The 15,180-nt window shown below is 40.8% G+C and overlaps 2 pseudogenes; one reads left to right on the forward strand and one right to left on the reverse strand.

Moving 5' to 3' along the window:
* LOC101566481 overlaps nt 1-8,991 on the forward strand; it is a 14,036-nt pseudogene extending 5,045 nt beyond the window's left edge.
* A 4,082-nt stretch (nt 8,992-13,073) lies between these two features.
* On the reverse strand, nt 13,074-13,832 carry LOC105741229 (annotated as a pseudogene).
* Nucleotides 13,833-15,180: the final 1,348 nt, after the last annotated feature.

A 15,180-nucleotide genomic window follows, 5' to 3' on the forward strand; every position in this document is an offset into this window, starting at 1 on the left:
CTTTATAAATTCTAGAGAGCAGACCTTTGTCTGAGTACTTATTTGTCATGATTTTTTCCAAATTTGTGGGTTGCCTTTTCACTTTGTTGGTAATTTATTTTGACGTGAAAAAACTTCTCAGTTTTTTTCTTATATGCTTAAACTATGACATTTTGATTAAATTCTTGTTCTCTTTAACTTTTTTGTCAGCTTTATTGAAATATAATTTATGAATCACTAAGTGTCTTTGATCTTTTTTTCTTTTTTGATATTGGGATTGAACCCAAGTAGTGCTAAAGTGCATCCCCAACCCTTTTTGATTACTTTAATTTTGAGATAGGGTCTTGCTAAGTCTCCCCAGGCTGGTCTGAAATTTGTGACCCTTCTGTGCCAGAGTCTGGAGCAGCTGGGGTTACAGGTGTGTAGCACCCCGATTGGCCAGGTCATTGAATTTTGACAATCACATGTGGTTGGTTGTATGACCAACTATTACCCTGATCAAGATACTGAAGAGTTCTATCACTCTAAAAAGGTTGTTTGTGGGTCTTTGGAGTCAACTCATCCTTCCTCTTACTTCTTGTTCTAGTCAACTACTGTTTCCAATCTCTATAGTTTGCCTTTTCTAGAATTTAAGAAAAATGAAATCCTACAATATGTAGTCTTTTGTATATGACCCTTTTCACTTAATGTAATGTTTTAATGCTCATCTATGTTATTACATATAGCAAAATTTTTCATTACTGAATAGTATTCTACTGCATATACATAATTTGTTCATCTATTCAAAACTTGAAATGAACATTTTTTTGTAATGAACAAAGGTGGAATGAAAATTTCTGGTTAAGTTTTTTTTTTTTTTTTTTTTTTGTGGAACCGGGGATTGAACTCAGGCCCTTGTGCTTGCCAGGGAAGAGCTTATTCCACTGAGCCATCTCCCCAGCACCCCCAAAAGAAGGCTTTTTTAAAAAAATTTTATTTTATTTTATTTTTTGCGGAACCGGGGATTGAACTCAGATCCTTGCAATTGCCAGTCAAGCGCTTATTCTACTGAGCCATTTCCCCAGCCCCCGAAAATTTATATGTAGATCTTTGGCTTATGCTTTTATTTCTTTTGGGAAAATTTTGAAGAGTAGACTAGCTGGCTTTGGTGGTAGGGGAAGGTTTATCTTCTTAAGAAACTACCAAACTACCAAATTGGTTGTGTCATTTTGTGTTTCCTTAGTGAAATCTGAAATTTCAGTTCATACATCGTGGGAACACTTGGTCTTGTCAAGCTTCTGGGTTTTAGGTATTTTAGTAGGTAGGTACTGGCATCTCATTGTAATTTTTTTTTCTTTCTAATAGCTTATATGTGGTGTGGGAAACTCATCTGTTTCAGTGTATAGTACTGTGAGTCTTGACAAACATACAATCATGTAATTGCCATTGAAATCCAGGTATAGTACAGTCCATCCTCCCCAAATCACCTCTGCCTTGGGGCAGTCAGTCTTTTCCTTCGCCTCCAGCCTCTGGTAACTGTTGACCTGTTTCCTGTCTCCGTGCTGGTGTTTTTCCAGAATGTCATATATAGCCTTCTGTGTCTGGGTTTTTCAGTTTGCAAATTGTGTTTGATATTTATCTGTGTTTTTGTGCACATCTGTAGCTTATTCCTTATTTATTTATTTATTGCAGTACCAGGGATTGAACTCAGTACGTTGCACTTGCCAGGCAAACACTTACTCTACTGAGCTATCTCCCTGGCCCTGCTTATTTCTTTTATTGATGACTAATATTTCATTGTATGGATGGACCCCAGGTTTTCACCCATTTATAATTTGATGGATATTTGGGTTGTTTCAAATTTCAGAGAAATACTTCCAAAATTGTTATACAGATGTAATGTTGTCCTAATCAAAATTTCAAATGTATCTCACAGAATTAGAGAAAACAATTCTAAAATTCATTTGGAGCCAGAAGAGACCTAGAATAGCAAAGGCAGGTCTGGGGAACAGAGGCAAGGCAGGGGATGTCACAATCCCTGACTTGAAATTATGCTACAAATTTACTGTGATTAAAACTAGTAGGATAAGGCTGGACAGATAGCTTAGTGGAATTAAAGTACCTGCTTAGGCAGACACAAGGACCAGGGCTCGACTCTGTGTGGGCAGTGCTGGCCCCGCCCCTGGGGCACACTGAGACAGTGAATGAGACTGGGAGCAGTAGCACGTACCTGTAATCCTAGAGTTTGGGAGGCTGAAAACAGGAAGATCACTACAGTCCGATTTGTGTAGTGAGACCCTGTAGACGGTGTACAAAAACAAACAAACAAAAAAAAACAAAACTAGTAGGGTCAAAACTAAAACCAAACAGGAAAGAAAAAACAAAATAATAATAAAAAAGCATGATACTGACAAAACAAAACAAAACAGACCCAGTGGAACAGACGAAAAGATGCAGAAACACCTCCAGACATACTTAACCATCTTTTCTTTGACAAAGGTGCCAAATACCTTTACTGGAAAGAAGATGGCCTCCTTAATAAATGAGTGGTGCTGGGAAAATTGGTTTTCCATGGGCTGAAGGTTCAAATAAGACCCACATATTTTACCATGCACTAAACTAAAATCTAAATGGATCAAAGACCTAAATATCAAAATGGAAACATTAAATCTGCTAGAAGACAGAAGAAGTAGAACTCTTGAAGACAGTGGTGTAGGCACAGACTTTATGGGCAAAACCCCAATTGCCCAGAAATTATCACAAAGAATCAACAACTGTGATCTCATCTTATTAAAAAGCTTTGGCACAGCAGGAGAAACCACCAACAGATTGAAGAGACAACCCCTAATATGGAAAAAAATGTGTTTGCCAGCTGCTCCTCAAACAAAGGACTACTATCTATAATACACAACAAACTAAAAAAATCCAGATCCCTCAAATTAAAAGACCCAATTTGAAAATGGACATCTGAAATGGAAACTTCTTGAACAAAGAGGTAGACATGGCAAGTAAATATATGAAAAGTGTTCGACATCACCAGTCATTTGAGAAATACAAATTAACACAGCAATGAGATTCTGTCTCACTGCAGAAATATCTGATAGGGAACTACTCTGCCATAAGAAGGATGAACTTGAGACATTTCTAGGTAAATGGATGTGCCCTGAGACCATACCCTTAAGTGAAATACACTGGACACACCTGTGTAAGTACCACATTGTTTCTCTAGTGTGAGAAACTGAACGTGTAAATAAGGAACAAAATGTATAATAGATATTGGGAAATAGGATGAAATTGTTGAAATGGGAAGGGTAAAGAAAGTGTAAAGAAAATGATGAGAAAAAAGAAAAAGCTGGAAACAAAGTTTTGTAAATAGGGAAGAGAGGTTGAAGGGAGAGCAAGGGAACAGAAAAAAACAAGTCATGATATATCATGTATAGCTACAAATTTCCTATGATGAATGTGATCATTATGTATACCTATGATGTACCACTAAATTTAATGAATAAAAAAATAAAGTTTGGGCCGGTCTGGTTGCTCAGTGGATTAAAGCACCTGTTTAGGCAGAGTGCAGTGGCCAGGGTTCGATCCCTGGTGGGCCATGCTGGCCCTGCACCCAAGTGCGCTGAGACAGTGATTCAGACTGGTCAGTGATTCCAATTGTAATCCCAGTGCTTGGGAGGCTGAAAACAGGAGGATCACTACTAGTCCATCTATGTAGTGAGACCCTGTTGACCTTGTATCCCCTGTACTAAACATATTTTAAAAATGGTAATAAAATTTGGGGAATTACAAATAAAATCATAATGACATTCTCTTTCAGATTATTGTGTGAATAAGTGTTCATGTCTCTCAGTTAAATATGCAAATGTATTTGCTGGATCTTATAGTAATGTTCTACAAAAGCAATAGCTAAAGTTTTACTTTTTAAGTAGATGTACCACTTTGAATTCCTACCAGCAGTATAGAAGAGATCCAGTTGCTCTGCATCAGTACTGGGCATTGTCAGGGTGGTTTTTGTGTTTTGTCTTTTAAAATTTAGGTTTTTTTTTTTTTTTTGACAGGGTCTTGCCATGCAGTGCAGGCTGGCTTTGAACCCACTTATGTCGCCTAGGCTGCTCTTAAATTCACAGCTATTCTCCTGCCTCAGCCTCTCAAGTGCTGGGATTACATGTATGTACCATTATTCCTTTTTCTAGTGGTTCTATGATAATGTTTTATTGAGTTTAGAATTTTAAGTTTCACGGTAGTTACTAATGATTAACATATTGACTTCCTCTCCTAAAATTGGTTTTCTATTCCCCATTATTGAGTTCATGCCAGGTGTTCTACCACTGAATTATACACTCAGTCCTAAAATAAACTCTGAAAGCCAAAATCTTGTTTTAAAGGCTGCTTTAATTGCATTTCACAAATTTAGGTGTTTTATACAATTATTATTCAGTTCAAATATTTTCTAATTTCTTTTGTGCTTTCTTTTTAGGATGTACAACCTATTTAGAAATGTGTTGTTTGATTTCCAAATCTTTGGGGACTTTTAGATATATAGTTTCTGGTTTATGATTTTATTTATTTTTAGTCAGGGAGCATATTCTGTTAGGATAATTCCTTGCAACCAGGGTAACACTACAATATCCTATAGAGTTATTACAAACACTTGTCAAAAACTTTTCAGTGGGGCTGGGGAGATAGCTCAGTGGAATGAACACTTGCCTGGCAAATGCAAGGGCCTGAGTTCAATCCCCAAAACTTTTCACTTTGCCTTTTTGCTTCCCACACCATCTGGGCCCCGACAAATGACTCCTTGGGCCTGAAGCAGTTCTGCTTCTGGGGTTCATCTGTCCCCTTTATACCCCCGTTGGCTTCCTCCACTTTTGGGGGACTTGGTCCTCATCCTGACTACACAGTCCTTGGCCTGAGTCTCAGTCCTGAGTTGCTGTTTTGATCCACATGCCCATCATGGGAATTCAGTGATTTTTCCTACAAATCTGTAGTACACAAGAGATGGTGGTGGGATTAATAAAATCCTGTGGCCAAATTTTATTTTACCCAACAAGAATCTGAGTGAAGTGGGAAGCAAGACACAGAAGATACTTGAGACATTCACAGGTGTCTCAAGGTCTAGCAACGAAAGGGCTAAGACGGGCGAGGCAGGGAACATCAGGAACTCTGCTGACATCTCCGGGCCAGGGCCTGTTGTGGTTGGGGGGTGCTTTCTCTATCTAGATTATTAAACACTTTGAGCACTGCTGAGGATTTAATGCAAAAACAATGGAGCCAAAGAGACAGTATTTAAGGAGCAACTCACACATCGTACACTGTGGCGATGGTGATGCAGTCACCTGCTAACGTATTTGTAATGAGTCCTCACAAGCACCATTGGATGCGTTTATTCTTGCCTCCAGGTTAAAAATAGGAAGTGCTGTCAGGAGAAATACAGGCAAGATACATTTCTTAAGGGCCTGGTATTGTTAGGTGCTGCCCTACTCTTGCTTTTGGCTGTGTTTTTGTTGTTTGCATCACCAGACTTTTATTTATTTGTCTAGAGGCAGGGTCTTTAGTATGGTTTGTGTGTATTTGTCCCCCAAATTCTCATGCAGCATGGGGAAGGGACTTCTAGTTTGAGATTAATTCATGATCAAGACTGGGATGATGATGATGATGATGATGATGATGATGGTGATGATGATGATTTACAGAACTGGGGTTTGAACTCAGGCCCTTGCTCTTTCCAGGGAAGCACTTATTCCACTGAGCCATCTCCCCTGCCCCAGGGATTATGGGTTTTAATATTGCTGGGATTATGGGTGTGAGTACTGCTGGGATTATGTATGTGAATACTATACTCAGCCTGGGGTGGATAGCCTGGATGTAATTTAAGGGAGCCAGACTTCCTCTCTGTGGCCATTGTTGCCGCTGCTCCTGCCCTTTTGCTCTCTGCTCTTTGCTGCCACCGTGAAAGGTTGCTTTTTGCCATGTGCCACTCTGCTTAGAAGCCAGCCAAGTATGGACTGAAACCTCCATTAGCTGTGAGATAAATAAACCTTTCCTTCCTTCATTTTGAGTGTCCGGTATTTGTCCGAGCAATGAGAGAAGAGTAACTGAGACAGTCTTGCTAAGTTGTCAAATCTGTGGTCCTCTCGCTTCCTGAGATTATCCTTACAGCCTTGCGATTATAAAGGTTTGTCACTGTGCCCAACTTCCAATTCAAGCTCTTGGGAAGACAGGTCAGTTGATTTAGTTATTACAACTTAGTTTTTATGTCAAGGATCACTAAGATGGGTGGGAACAATACAATAGGTGAAAAACTGAAGTTACTGAAGGGCCAGCCAAACAGCTCAGCGGACTAAAGTGCCTGCTTATCTTTATTTATTTATTTTGGCCAAACCGGGCATTGAACTTGGGTCCTTGCACTTGCCAGGGAAGCACTTGTTCTCCTGAGCCATCTCTCTGGCCCAAGTGCCTGCTTAGACAGGCGCAGGGACCAGGGTTTGAACCCCAGTGTGCCATGCCAGCCCTGCGCTGTGTGCCATGCCGGCCCTGCCCCCTTGGTGCCCTGTGAAAAAGATAAGATTGGGCATGGTGGCATAAGCCTGTAATCTCAGCACTTGGGAGGCTGAAAACAAGAGGATCACTATGAGTCAATCTGTGCTGTGAGGCCCTGTAGTTCCTGTACTAAAATACATTTAAAAAAAAAAAAAAGTTAATGAAAACAGGACTTTGCTCCAGATAGGCATTATCATGGCTGGATTTAGGACCTCCTGGCTCCCACAACTACAAATATGCCTCAGTATGTTTATTCTTGCCGTGGATTGCACTGAGTGTGGTAGATCGGAATTAACTTGATGGAATTCCAATAATTTATCATGGGATTACAAGACCAAGATGAGTACCAGAAAGGGCTCTATAGTTATACATACTGTGTGCTGCACAAGGGGAATGATAGCGAACTAAAATCCAGAACTGAAAGCAATTCCTTGGCATTTAAAACCAGGAGCCAAGGGCTGGCCTGATGTCTCAGCGCACTAAAGCACAGCAGAATGCAGTGGCTGGGTTCGATCCCTGGAGTCAGTGCTGGCCCCGCCCACGAGGCACGCTGAGACTTCTGTGCTGGCTCTGCCTGCAGGGCATGCTGAGACAGTGATTAAGACTGGGCATGGTTGCATAATCCCTGTAATCCCAGCATTTGGGAGGTTGAAAACAGGAGAATCACTATGAGTCCAATCTACATAGTGAGACCCTGTACACTCGGTCCTAAATACTGTTGTAACCCAAAAATCAAAAACCGGACTCAAAAAGCAAGAAAGTGCTTTATTTAGCTGAGCTCAGCGGCAGCATGTACTCTGTCTCCAAGTAGACGCGCGCTTAGTCTAGGTGAGGCACAGTTTTTAAAGGGAAAAACCACAAGAGTAGAGGGAGGAGGGGCTTTGTAATTTTACAAAGCTTATTTTGAGTCAGTTATGACTGAGGGTTAACTTTTTGCTCCCATAGACGAGGTCACATTTTGTAAACCCTGCAGGAATATATTTTACTTGGCTTAGGCATTGTTTTTGTCTTGGTACTTAGAAGGACATCTGAAGACCACTTTACCCATTTTCGGGCATTGTTTGTTCCCGTAGGAAAGACAGTTTAACTCACTCTGCAGAATGTTGAGGAACATTTTCTTATTTGCACAAATAGTCACATTCTTCAGGGAAGGCATGGGGGGGTTTACAAAACAAATCAAGGTTTTACAAAACGGAAGTTACAAAGCTTGTTACAAGATGAAGTTTAAGTTGTCAGCTTATACCAAATAGTCCTTGTCAATAAAGTTACAGTGGAAACATACAGAGTTACAAAATTGGAATCAATTGCACATATTATAACAAATACAGGGGGGAAAAAAAACAGAAGCCCATGTATGTTAGGAAAGAATGCTTTTTTAAAAAATGTAGACAGCCCGGTGTTGCCTGTGACTGTGTGGCTGGTCCTGTCTGTGCAGGGGGCGGAGGTACCCATTGCTCCAGACACCTGGTCTGCAGGCGCGGAGAAGTGGCCCCTGGTGGAGACGCTGCTGCTGGGCTCCTGGTGCTTTGATTCAGCTCAACTCCTGTTAAAGAAGACCAAATTTGTGGAATACACCATTTGTAATAAAACTGTCATCATCCCGTGCTTTGTTATTAATATTGGGACACAAAGCACAAGAGAAATGTATGTAAAGTGGAAGTTTAATGGAACATAATATTTCCACTATGATGGAAATCAAAATAATTGCAGTCTCTAAATTACTAAAAGGTGACACCTTTTTGAAGATGAGTAAGGAAGACATTAAAGTAGGAAACTACACATGCGAAGTGACAGAACTGAGCAGAAAAGGAGAGATGGTTGTGGAAGTGAAGCACCATGTGGTTTCATGGTTTTCTTCAAATGAAAATATTCTCATTGTTATTTTCCCAAGTTTGGCTATACTTCTGTTCTGGGGACAATTTGGTACTTTAATACTTAAATATAAATCCAATTGTACGAGTATGAAAATCATTCTACTTATTGCTGGACTGCTGCTCACTATAATTGTCATGTTGGAGACATTCTTTTCATCTCAGGAGAATATTCCATAAAGAATTATTTTGGACTTAGTTTCATTGTAATTTCTACAGGAATATTAATATTACTTCAGTACAATGTCTTTATGACAGCTTTCGGGATGACCTCGTTCACGATTGCCATACTGATCACACAGGTGCTGGGGTCTGTCCTCACCGTGGTTGGACTCTGTCTCTGGTCAAAGCATGTGTACCAGAACATGGTCCTCTTCTGATTTCAGGTTTGGGTATCATAGCTCTAGCAGAATTACTTGGACTAGTTTATATGAAATTTGTGGCTTCCAATCAGCGGACTATACAACCTCCTAGGAATAATTGAAGCAAAATGATGAACTCTGATTTGGAGAGTCATAAGACGTGAAGGAATACACTTGTGTTTAGGCACCATGGCCTTTGATGAATCACTGGTGGGAAGAAGAAGAAAAAAAGTAACTGGTTTTCATCTGTGGGAGAGAAGTCATTGATCCATAAATGATTATTCCAGTTTTTATTTAAAGCAGTTGTAATTTAGTTAATAAAAGCAGTATGACCTGTGTTGTATGCCCAATTGAAAAAAAATGTAGACAAAGTGCAGTGAGAATAAGTTCATATCCACTAAGAAACCAATGAAAAATAGGATTGGACGTGAAGGAGATTTATGGAAGGAGGTATCAAGATAGCTTTGAAGCCTTCAGTGCCAGTCTGAAATCTTTGGGCATAAAAGGAGGGTTAAGTGGAATGCATGTTATACATCAATGCAATTCTGAGAAAAATTCTGACAGGCTGATGGAAAACCCTCAAGCCAAAGTTGCCTTTTGGAAGAACCCTGGTCTTGCTAGAAGGCCTATGAACACTGGTGGTCCTTCCAGGCCCCCCCTTAGTGCTCCACCATTGGTGAAGAGCAGTACGTGGGAAGGAATTTCAGCATCAGTGCAGTGCTGGGTGTGGCTGGATGGCAACAGAGTCTCTCAGTGAATTATGCTCCCAGTTACAGTAGATCTGGAGGGCACAATCCACAGTCCACCTCCCTAACCACACCATCTCCTTGTCCTTCCAGACTGGAGAGCAGCTCCTCCACTGTTATTATTTTAAAAATTATTTCATTTATTTTTTATGTATTTAGTACAGGGCCTACAGGGTCTCACTGCACAGATTGGACTCAGTGATCCTCCTATTTTCAGCCTCTCAAGTGCTGGGATTACAGGTGCATGCCACCACGCCCAATCTCAGTTGCTGTCTCAGTAAGCCCTAGGGGCAGGGCCGGCATGGCATGCCAGGGATCGAACCCTGGTCCCTGCATTTGCCTAAGCAGGTGCTTTAATCTGCTGAGCTATCTGGCTGACTCTCCACCATTCTTATTAAACTTTCTTCTAAGGCCCATATGAGACAACTCTTGCCCTTATTGCTATATTTGACACCAGGGCTGCAACCTGTATTTATTTTCACCCTCCTTTATCACTTATGCTAAATTTCCTTCATTGTGTGTGTGTGTGTGTGTGTGTGTGTGTGTGTGTGTGTGTGTGTGTAACTGGGGATTGAACTCAGGCCCTTGCACTTGCCAGGGAAGTGCTTATTCTACTGAGCTATCTCCCCAGCCCAGAGCTATCTCCCCGGCCCATTTCCTTCATTCTGAGCTATCATCTTGGCAGGTCTTAGTGTCTTCTCTGGTGGTGCGACCTGAACCTATATTTGTATTTTTTTTTCTGAACCTATATTTGAACCTATATTCTCAGGGACCTGAATTCTTGTCAGTTGTAGGTTTGTTGCTATGGGAGGTACTCCCTACACTGTTGTACTGGAGTACCAGCAGGTGCCCAGGGGGATGACCTGGGTTCCTTGTGTAGCTTTCTCTGTTCTCATTATACATTCCTACCTCCGTCTGCTTCCCAGGGACAATTACTCCTTACACAACATTGATACTCTTGTTTCTAGCCCATATATTTTTTTAGGGGCCTATATAGAGCCCTTTGAATCAATGCATATATTGCATTCTGAATAATGGTACCCCATTGAGCATGGTGGCATATGCCTGTAATCCCAACATTGGGGAGGTTGAAGCAGGATTGCCTGGAGTTTGAGGCCAGCCTGAGCTACATAGTGAGTTCAAGGATAGTCTGGACTACATAGTGAGCACGTGTCCCCAAAAAATGAAACCAAACAAAACCACACAAAAAACCCATCCCCCTCAAAGAGGCCTACCACCCTTATGGAGTGTTATCTCTAAGATGGAAATTCTGCTATACATTAAGAAGAGATTTATGTCCTCTAGGTCATCTACTTCTGGATAGTGTATTATACAGTACAACCAGTGTATCCTATGGTCAATGTCCAATTGTATACCTCTTTTTCTGGAAGGTGGATTTCTTGGTTGGATGTCATATGATCAGACACTTCATGAAGTCCTATTTAGTGGTGCTGGTAAGTCTCTCTTCTCTCTCTCTCTCTCTCTCTCTCTCTCTCTCTCTCTCTCTCTCTCTCCCCGTATTTAGAACAGGGTTTACAGGGTCTCACTATACAAATCAGACTCATATCAGACTCGTAGTGATCCTCCTGTTTTCAGCCTCCCAGGCACTGGAATTACAGGCATGTACCACCACGCCCAGTCTCAGTTACCTGTCTCAGCATGCCCCCATGGCAGGGCTGGCACTGCATGGTGGGGATTGTACCCTGGTCTGTGCGTCTGCCTGAGCAGGTGCTTTAATCCACTGAGCTATCTGGCTGACCAACATCTCTTTTTGTGAAGAAGATCCTTAATGATGGAAGGACTTCATATCTGACTAGTCAATACAAGGCGTGGGGCCATCCTGGTGAATGACATTGGACTCTGTGGCAGACAGATTAGATATTTGAAAGCAGTCCTCATGAGAGTTTATTTTCTTAATTAATTTTATTGAGAAACAAATAGCAATGAGACAGTTTCAAAACTGATTAGTAGGACAGTTTCAATAATTAATACATTGTATATTGTCGTCTTCATAGTGTTTATTAATAGTACAAGATGCAAACATGATATCCTATCCAAACACGATTAGTACAAATCTTCCCATTGAATTAAAAGAAAGTAGGTGTATATCTATCTTAACTATTTTGTATATACAGATACAAAATGGCCCTTCATTTGTATCCCCCTTTTTTGTTTAGTTTTGTCAGAGATGGGTATTCCATTGCCATTTAAATATTGTAGGTGTGTGAATTCAGCAAAATAATCCAATATAGTCCAGTAGTCCATAATAGTAATGGGTTATCCATAGGACTGGCAATGTCAGAAGTTGTTGACTTGAGTCCTGTACAGCTCAGCATATTAATATGGCTTTACTTTTTATACCTCGTTTTTATACTTTTCTGCTAGATGGTTAAGACCAAGATAAAGCAAGACCTATATAACAAGAAATGTAACTTTTGTATCTGAAAAGGTCAGTCAAATCCCCTCAGGATTAACCCTGAAACCCTGTATTGCAGTTTATAGATCTTTTGTCAGTGTCAGCCATGTGGATGAGTCACGGCCATTGCTTGACCACTTTGCTCTTGGTGAAAGCCTGAGAGAATATATACTCATCATGTGACTCACCTTAGGCACATGCCACATCATTGATCACCTTCCTCTGTGGCCATATAATCTCCTTGATCAGAAAATTTGGGACACAACAGAGTTACAGGATGCTACAGTATAGGTTCTCCTATGTCCTGAGTCCTCACTGACCTTGAAAGGCTAGGGCAAATATGTTGGCTACCCTTGTAGCCCTTCTTTTTCTCTAATTTTTGGTCTGCAAACTTAAGTTGCTAACCCTCCAGAAGAGAAGTTTAATGATATTATTACCCTATAACATAGGCAGTTGAGCTTAACCTCTCTGTCTAAATATCAAACATCTTAGACATAAGGTGGAACAGGTATTTTCCATCAAGTATTGATATGTTAAACTTTAAATCCCTACAGAATGTGAAGAAAAAAAATCAAATAAATAAAAATTAAAAATAGGAATAAACAATTACATATTTTTACACAGAAATTTAGAAATCTAACCATATACAGCATTGTAGCAGGACAGTCCTATGACTTTTTTCTTGCTTCTTGTTTTCATTTATTACCTTATTATTTTAAACAAACATTTACTTGAGAGACAGTATGGTAGTAATTGATAAGACATGACAAGCAGTACACATTTAGAAGACCAGAATGACAGGCATTCCAAGCATGATTCTACTATTACACATTGCTATCTTCAGTGCAGTTGCTTAGTTCACAGGTATCAGTATATACAGTTAGTCAGGGTGAGAACCCTACCAATTAACTTCTAGTTTCAAAAACCTGCTGAAGATTCTCAGGATCATTGCCTTAACCATCTTGTGCATATAAATCTATGGCTTTGCCCCTGTCATGTTTCCTAGCTTTTCTCCTTGCCCTCTCTTTGTTGTTTAATTCTTAAGTTCTCGCTTTCCTTTTAATTGTGTTATACTTTTCTATTTTTATTTCTTCTTTTGAGTTCTTTTTTTTTCCAATTTGGAAGCAGATACTTTATTAACTGACCAAATCATAAAAACACCATGGTAGATACCTTAGTTCATCCTTCTAATAAGCCTGTTGATCTGGTCTTCCCTATTTCCTGCATCTCCACCTTCTACAAAATGGGTGGTCTTTTTCTTCATTCCACCTCGAGGAGATGATAACTTGAATGGCCACAGGAAATTATTTGCCTCTTTGAAGCGTTTTCCAACAGTATAGATCTCATGAATCAGATCCTCCATGCAGATGATGCCATATTTACCAAGAGATCGAGCAATCAATGAATTATCTGTCAAGGCAATTCGCTTCTTATTGATTTTGCCGTAGCCATGCTTGTATATTAGTTCGTTCACTGACTTCAGGTTTGGGTGCCCCCATGCAATGTATGGCTCCACAATTCTCAGCATGTTAATTGAAGCCTTGTTCAGCTTAACGAAGGTACCATTGATGATTTGGCGAAGGCGAAGAAGCTGCAACACCTTGCGGACCTTTGGGCTCATACCATTGGTACCCCTGATCTGGATGACAAATGCCAGTTTGGGCTCTGCAGGGACATAGAAGTTGCCAGCTTTTCTCACCATCCTAGCCATTCAGATCTCAGTTCTGTACATCTGTCTGTACTCCTTATGATAGTGCCTGGCTTTTTCATAGATGAGCTTCCTCCTCGCCTTGCGAAGCGTCTTCTGGGCAAACTTCTTTCTCAGGCGCTTTATCTTTAGCTCTGCAAAATGTTTTCGCTTTTTCATAAAGGTTTCTGGCACAGCAGGAACCTTCTTTTTCTTCTCTTCTGCAACCTCCATGGTTCCAGCCGGAAAGAGCCTTTTGAGTTCTTATACTAGGGAGACTATATGATATTTACACATGTGGGTCTGGTTTATTTCACTTATGAGTATATGAAGTGACATCCATCTTAAATATAAAGGCTTCAAGTTTATTATTCTTCATAGCTGAGTAAAAATCCATTGTATAAAAATACCACATCTTTTTCATCCATTCCTCAGGCGATGGGCATCCTGGTTGTTTCCAAGATTTGGCTATCACAAATTGTGCTGCTATAAACATAGGTGCACATATATCACTATGATATGTTTTCAGTTCCTCTGGGAAAATTCCCAGTAGGGGGATAGCTGGTGAGAGACTATGCTGTTAAGTCCCTATGTGTCCTAAATGTCTGGCACCATAACAGCTCCAATTATATGCCATGTGTGCCACTGTTAGACTATCTGAGGTCAGTTGGTTGAGTCTCTTGTCTACTTGGTTGATTAAGGCCTTTTCTATGGGGATGCTTTCAATGGGTATTAATATGTGATACAAAAATCTTCACATTTTGTGCCCAAGCTAATGTCCCCTCCTGGATTCTTCCATCCCGGTCCTTCTTATCTCTGGTGTTCTGGGCTCATCAATCAGCCAGACCTTTGAACACTGCCCAAGAATTGTGAAATGATCAGGTACACTATTTGGAGTTCGGCCCCTTGGGACAGTCATCCTTCTCTACTCGGTATCAAATCCACCTTTGACTGTGACAGCCATTCTCCACTTTTGGATTTACTCACATATGGACCATACCTATGTGTACACTAAGACAGTGTCTTGGCCAGGGAGATAGCTCAGTAGAATAAGTGTTTGCCTGGCAAACACAAGGGCCTGAGTTCAACCCCTGGTTCTGAAAAATAAAAAACAAAAAACAAAACAAAACAAAAAAAGCCGATGGTGTCTTTTCCTCTAGCTGGTCCTATAGGCCCTCTAGAAGGTCAAAGTGTGAGCTTGGGGGCAGGTGTGGTGCAACTCGCTGGGTGACGTGGAAGTCCCGACTCTTCTCATGTAGCTTTCACAGGTGGCCCTGCTGGGGCTTGATCGCACATGGATCATCTTGATGGACTGTGGATAGGCTTGTCTGACTTTATGACTCCCAACTTTATATAGAATTCAGGTTATCACAGGCAGGTCTGGATGCATAGTCACCGTACGCTCCATGCTGAAGCAGTCTTTATCCACGAGGGCTCAGTCACACACTAAGGCCTCTAGATGTCTCAGTTGGGCTTGCTCCAGGATCTCAGAAGGCTCTGTTATATTTCCAGTGGGGGTCATTCTTAAGCTCTGTCCTGCATCTTTCCCCATCACTATGGCAGCTGATGTCATAGAGCCTGTTGAGGTGGGGTG

This window comes from Octodon degus, unplaced genomic scaffold (assembly GCF_000260255.1).
Source record: "Octodon degus isolate 3935 unplaced genomic scaffold, OctDeg1.0 scaffold00009, whole genome shotgun sequence".
Taxonomy (NCBI): domain Eukaryota; kingdom Metazoa; phylum Chordata; class Mammalia; order Rodentia; family Octodontidae; genus Octodon; species Octodon degus.